This window comes from Cariama cristata, unplaced genomic scaffold, assembly GCF_000690535.1.
Source record: "Cariama cristata isolate BGI_N322 unplaced genomic scaffold, ASM69053v1 scaffold11577, whole genome shotgun sequence".
Taxonomy (NCBI): domain Eukaryota; kingdom Metazoa; phylum Chordata; class Aves; order Cariamiformes; family Cariamidae; genus Cariama; species Cariama cristata.
Window position 1 is genome coordinate 1 of NW_009624967.1, and position 6,699 is coordinate 6,699.

At 40.5% G+C, this 6,699-nt stretch overlaps 1 protein-coding gene across 1 annotated transcript in view; it reads left to right on the plus strand.

Annotated features, from left to right (window-relative positions):
• Positions 1 to 2,812: 2,812 nt before the first annotated feature.
• The window catches only part of ZFAND6 (zinc finger, AN1-type domain 6), a 35,753-nt gene continuing 31,866 nt past the window's right edge, over positions 2,813 to 6,699 (plus strand). The window contains exon 1 of the mRNA XM_009703409.1: positions 2,813 to 2,902. The gene's annotated coding sequence lies outside the window, so the exon portion shown is untranslated. The remainder of the gene's footprint in view (positions 2,903 to 6,699) is intronic.

The window sequence follows — 6,699 nt, forward strand, 5'->3', positions numbered from 1 at the left end:
AATGGGGCTTAAACTAGCGGCGGTGCCCTGTAAGCGGGAGGGCTTCCCCGTCGGCTCTGCGTTGGGGCCTTCCGCCGGGCCGGGGCTGTTCGGTGGCTGCTGCAGTCAGCGTGCGTATCTGCTCCTCGGATAAGTTCAGTGCAGCGGTTTTGGCTGCTTTGGGGACAGGAGTATCCAGGAAGCAACATGCAGTTTGTGTCGTGGCACCCTTCCAATTAAACCAAGGGTTTAAGCCGACACAGTCTGTCATAATTTTGCGTTCTATCGTACAAAAAGTTCTTTTTGTTGGTGTTCTCGTTCACTGAGGAACCCTGTGAAATTTAACCAAACTTACCTCCTTCTAGGCTCTGCGAAAAGCCTGGAGTGATAGATAAGGTCTGTGAACACCCACTCTTGTTTCCACAGGATGTTAGGATGAGGGAGTCTTAAAAAAATAAAAGCACTAATTATCTTACTGCTAATAACAACAGCAACAACGACGAAATAGAGAAGCTTCCACCAAATGTGCTGATGTAATGTGGAGGCATTTGACAAAACTGACAGTAGTTACTTCTCCCCCTGTGCAGACTTACTTAAAGTGCACTGTTGTGTTCTGAAGTCCATTCCCTGGATGTTTGTCCAGACTTGTCCTAGAATAGATGTCATTGCATAAGAGTTATGGGGAGTAAAGAGTGTGCTGAGTTTCTTTCATTCTTCTAAGGATCTATGGTCACATCTTAACTGTGCCAAACTGTGTACACTGAAGAGAGGAGGGTGCAGCTTGGTAAGCTTCCCTATGAACTTTGGGGGGGGGGAGGGAAAGAAGAAACTATTCTCTTCCTCCTCTTGCTTCTAAGCAGATGATTTTGTTTGTCTGATGTCATCTTAAATAATTTCTTTCACAGAGCGCTAATCCTCTTCTGAACTGTAGGTGATGGTAACTCAACAATTGAGGAAGCAAATATATCAATTCCTTCCTTAGTCTCTTTCCTGTCATTCCTTCAACATTTACAGCTTTGCTCTCTGAATTCTGCCTGATTTATCTAGTGCTGTGACATCTACACCTGTTCTTTACATTAATTATCACCTAACCTAGAACAAGGGGACTGGCTCTCTTCTGATCTGTCATATATTTGTTCAGGACAAAATAAATGTGTTTTGGGAGGATTTTTGTTCCTAATGACACTGAATATCAAAGTCTTTGACGTATCCTTATGAGGAAAGGCTCAGGGAACTGGGTCTGTCCAGCCTGGAGAAGAGCAAGACTGAGAGGTGATCTCATCAATACTTACAAATACCTTAAGGGTGGGTGTCAAGAGGATGGGGCCAGACTCTTGTCAGTGGTGCCCAGCGACAGGTTAAGGGGCAATGGGCACAAACTGAAACTCAGGAAGTTTCATCTTAATATGAGGAAGAACTTACTTACTTTGAGGGTGGCAGAGCACTAGAACACGTTGCCCAGAGAGGTTGTGCAGTCTCCTTCTCTGGAGATAGTCAAAACGTGCCTGGACACAATCCTATGCAGCCTGCTCTAGGTGACCCTGCTTTGGCAGGGGAGTTGGACTACATGATCTCCAGAGGTCCCTTCCAACCGTGACCATTCTGTGATCAGTGGCATAATTCCTTGGGTTTACTATTTTCCAGATAGAGGAGAAGAAATTCTTCACTACTGAAGAAACTGTTTCCTGTATGTATTTCATAGGATACCTCTTAAAATATTCTTTTTGTCTTACAAAACTATGAATCATGTTAAAATAATAACAGATTAAAATAAATGTACTTCCACACTAATCATTAATTTATGTCAAAAATCATCAACATTGTATGTTACATAATATACTTTTAAGAGTGTGATCTAAGAATGTAAGTTTACTTTTCAACTTGTTACTTTATGGTCTCAGATGGCACATTCAAAACCTTATACAAATAGCTTGAAAGAGATAGTGGCAAGTTATCAGAAGGAGAGTAGCGTTAACACAAACTACTGAAAAGTTACTATGGTTACAGATAAAGGTAATCCCTGTTTCTGTGAGAGTGTGTCCTTTTGTAACAGCTATATTAATCAGTCTGATTTCTGAGAGAATTGTAAGTATACAAACTTCTGGCTCCATTTTCTTGGCAGCTAATAACTATGCAGCTATTTTTTTGTTTGTTTTTAAACATTGAATGGGCTATGACTTGCATTCAAGATACTTGATTTAAGCTACAAAGAGTATTATAGATTACATATAAATGTACTTGGACCATGCTGAATTCAATGGGAACTGTAGTACACTTTTTTTTTTCCCACCCAAGAGATATCTGATGTCAAGGAAAAGTCTTTTAAAATGCTTAGATCCTTTCTCAAGGACTCTGACTGAAGCAAGTGATGTTGCCATCTATCAGTGGAGGCCTTGATGGTGCAGCTGTACAAGATATAATTCTGTGATCTGATTTAAAAAACAAAACAAACAAAATCCAAAAAAAAACAATAACAGGAAAAAAACCACAACCAAACCCTAAAACCAAACCAACATGGCAGCTGCTGAGAGTGAGTGAGACCTGTTATGGCTGTGCAGCTTTATAGGCCAGGAGATAACAGGGGGCAGGAATTGAAGTGATTCTCTAATGGCTTATTCCTGACACAGAAGGAAGCAGTTGGAATTTAACATACGGATGAACTTTTAATAATGAGTTCTCTGGGTAGCTAAGCTCTAGGTGGTTTGAGGTAGCTGCTAAAACTTCCAGGGGAATGTGTTTGTCTGGTGTATCTGTACTGCTGTCCAGACAACTAACCGCTCCTCTCTGATGAAAACCCAGTATTTACCACATGCACCTCTGTTGTTTCCAGATTTGATTATTGCAGTGCAGTAGCACATCTTGGATTGAGAGCAGCAAGAGAAATCTCAAAGTTCTTGAAGATTACTGAAATCTCATCAGTCTGGTATGTTGTTCTCTCTAGAGTCCTGGAATAGCAAGTTGAATTTTTTGTATGTGAGGGCCTCCTTAGTTACTCCTAAGGATACTGAAGTTTCTAGGCTTGAAGATCTTGGCTTTTCATCAGCAACTTCATTCTTGGGAAGTAATATGCTACTAAGAACTACCAAACTATGTATTACTGGGGTTGTGTAGAAGATTGTTTTTGATAGTGGTGTTCATAGCAGGACAATGAACCTGCGCTTCAGAATCTTCAGTCAACGTATACTCTGAACTTGTTTTCATCTTTGCTGTGCAGCCTGGAAATTTCAGGTACTTCTGTGGACTTCTAAAACTAAAGTCGGGTTGGAAAGGAGCTATTGCTAACTGACTTTCTAGAGACAGCACACTGATGTATCGAAGAATGTATAAGGATATGAAAAAGAATGTTTCTTTCATCACACAGGGAATTTTTTCCTCCTGTCCTTGTGTAGACATGGCCCTCACGAACTTTATGTGGTTTAGGTTTGATAAAAAATTATTACTTATGTCTCAAAATCATTTCCCAAATGCCAAAGTTCTGAAATTCCTATACTAATGTGCTTTTAAAATCAATATGTTTCCAAAAGTATCTTCCACAGCAAGCTTCTGAGAACTATTGTTTCTAAACAGAATTGCAGCATCTGAAGGTGTGAAAGGAATGGGAAGGTAAATATTACTTCTAAAACTGTCTCTAATAATAAAAAAGCTAAAAGTCAGAGCTATAATTCAAAAATAATAAAAAAGTCAACACATGCTGTAGTGCTGACATAATTGACAACTAGAGGGTAAAGTCCTTTTCTATAATGCAAGTTCAGTATGTGTACGCAGCAGTTCAGTTGCTTTGCTACTTATTAATGTGTACAGAAACCAGGAGGTATAATATATTCAAGACTGTGAAAAACAGGTGCAGAATTGTGAAGAAAGCTCTTGTGATTCATGCTGATCTGTTGGGAACTGGACGGCAAGTAACCATCTCTTCATCTAATCCCCGAACAGCCATCACATGTAGCTTTTGATCGCTACTATTCTGGTCTCTGTTTGAACTGGTGACTTAAAGATGAAAGGATCTGTTCTTGATCTCTTGAGCTGTCAAGTCCTCCGAACTTGCTGTCTTCTGTATGTGTAAGATTACAGAACAAATGGCCTTTTAGCTCCTCCATGATTACAATAGTCAAATGAGAGTCAAGTGCTTTCTCTTAACTGTCCTCAGTGCAAAGTTTGGTGGCAGCAAGCTGAATCTCTTTTACACTGCTATCAAAGCTTCCCTGCCTAATGTACTTGCAGCTTCAATCTGCTGTTTCTGTGGGTTTTTTTCTGCATTGCCACAGATACTGTAAGAGTAGCAAAGGCATAACTTGAGCCTGGACCTTAAAATGGTGCCTCTGCATTTTCTCCAAAATATGTGTGTACAGGGAAAATAGATGGCTTATGTGCAGCAACTGAGCTTATAAATTAGCCTTTTTAATGTCTAGTTTTACTGAGTCTCCTTCAGTATGGGATAATAACTTGAATAGCAATTTTTTAATGTCTCGTTTCCCAACATCTAGATACAGATGTGTTTACTCACGATTTTCAGTCCGGTGAGGTAGGGTCAACTGCGAACCTAGGTCAGATATCCCACTTTGTAGATTTTTTATTTTAATGGTATCTTTACTTCTGTGAGGATAGCAAATTATTCTTGGGGCATTCTTATTATGATAGTTTGGTGTTGTGTGTGGGTCTTTGTTTGGTTTGTTTTAAATGGGATGAGGTAAGCAAATCTAGGAGGTCAGTGCTAAATGGAGGAGAATCTGCTTTGCCGTTCCCCTTATGCTCTGGGGTAAGCCATGCTCTTGTTTATCAGAAGCTGGCCAAACGTCTGCCACATCAGTGACTTGGAGACAGGTGGAAAGGTCTGATGAGCACCAGAGCTGGGCTGAGGGAGTTGGACAGACTGCATGACTGGGAGGGGAAAGGTGGGGAGAAAAAGAGATGAGGCTTCTCCCTTGTAGTGATAAGAGGCTGCTAGTTGCTTGTGTAACAGAAGCATGAACTGAAATGTGGGACATTTGATGATAAAAATTATTTTTCATCACCATTGCAGTTGCAAAGTGGCTAGACTTCTGTGGTAGCATATAGAGCTGGAGAGTTTTGGGGTTTGTTTTTTGGGGTGTTTTTGGTTTGTTTTTTTTCCTCCCTTTTTGAAAGTACCTAAACAATAACACTGAATGAGTTGTAATGTCCTCCTCTAGCACTAGGTAGGTTGGTTGATAAGATTTATGACTTTCGCTGTTCTTGTGGGCCTAAAGTTAGTGTATTCTGCGTTGAAGCTTTCGATGACTGGTTACTGAGATAGAGGGTGCTTTATTGGTATGTTTTATTTGCATGAACTATGTTCTTGGTTTTGATTGCTTAAATAACATTTGGTCAAAAAAATGTCATGTTAAGTATGGCCTCACAGTTATCATCAGGGGACCTGATTAACTTCTAGCAGGACTGAGTCTTGCAGGCACTGAATTCAGCTGCAAGGGTTAAGGTCTGGTTCTTTCAGCTTATATTTTAGGTTCTGTAGGGGAAGTTATGTGAATCTTGTTAATTCTGTTCTTGTAGTGTTTCATACTTACAACTGTACGAATTGCTGCTTTTTGGTCCTATTTGGATTTGTAGTGTGATAGATTGCTCTAAAACAGAAGGTAACACAAAATGTGCTATGTGACCATTTTGGAGGAATGAAATGTCCTTCCTGAAGGTGTGTGTTAAGCTTTTTTGGTGTATGTATCACAGCTCAAGGGAGTACTTAGCTGTAAATGTTTTCCTGAGGTTGGGTGGTATTTGCACTAAAGCAGTATGCTAATCTGTCTTGGACTTGATTAATCTGCATTAAGAAAGTTAAAACAGATACCCATTTTGTGGTGTAGGTGGTAGGTGAAGTAAGGGGAGGCAGGCTGCTCCAGCGCTGGCTAGAGGAAAGGTGGTTAAGAACCAGAAACAAGGAGGAGTTTTTCCTCTCTGCCCCTGCACAGTACAAAACCAACCCAAATATGCTTATGCTGACAAGTGCTATATCTTCCTCTAGCTTAATATTTTTAGTTATTTTACACTAAACACATGAAAATGCTTCATATAAAGCAGCCTTGCTAATCAGATAAGTCTTGTGTAACTATGATGGTATTTTGTGGGCGCAGGAGGGAACACTGACTGTGTGCTGGCTCTTCCCTGTGTTGCTTGTTTGGGATGGGGCAAGGTTTTTCTCAAACGAGGTGTCATATCTGTGCTTGTGAAATATTTATTAAGCCTTGTTTTGTTTTTACTCTTCTTGCATGTTCCAGGCTTTTCACTTGATAGATGGGTAGAGAACTGCATCAGTGTTTACACTGAGGAAAAAGAAACACTTTTAATCTAAACGACAGGTTTTTGCGTAGTGTTAAGAGGAAGCTGTGCTGTGAGAAACGCTGTTGGTTGTCAAAACGTGAGCAGTATCTTGCAAATGTGTTTAGTCAAGTGGAGCCTGAATAAGCATGAAAAGTTTCTGGCAGGAGCCATGGTACCTTGTGAGATGGAGACAGTCACTTCCTGCGGCGCTCCTCTTCTGCTGACTCATGCTTTAAATTGGTAGAAGAGTCTTTGGAACCGGCAACCCAATGTATTTTTTGCCGGGGTTACTATTTTATATAGTGTGGCCGGCTTCTCAGGGTAACGCCAGTCACTCCTAAAGAGTGGGTGGGCTCAAAACCCACATCTAATTTTACCCTCCAAGTAAAGCAAGCGGCAGTTGTGTAATTGCAGCGGGAGAAGTGTTTCCAG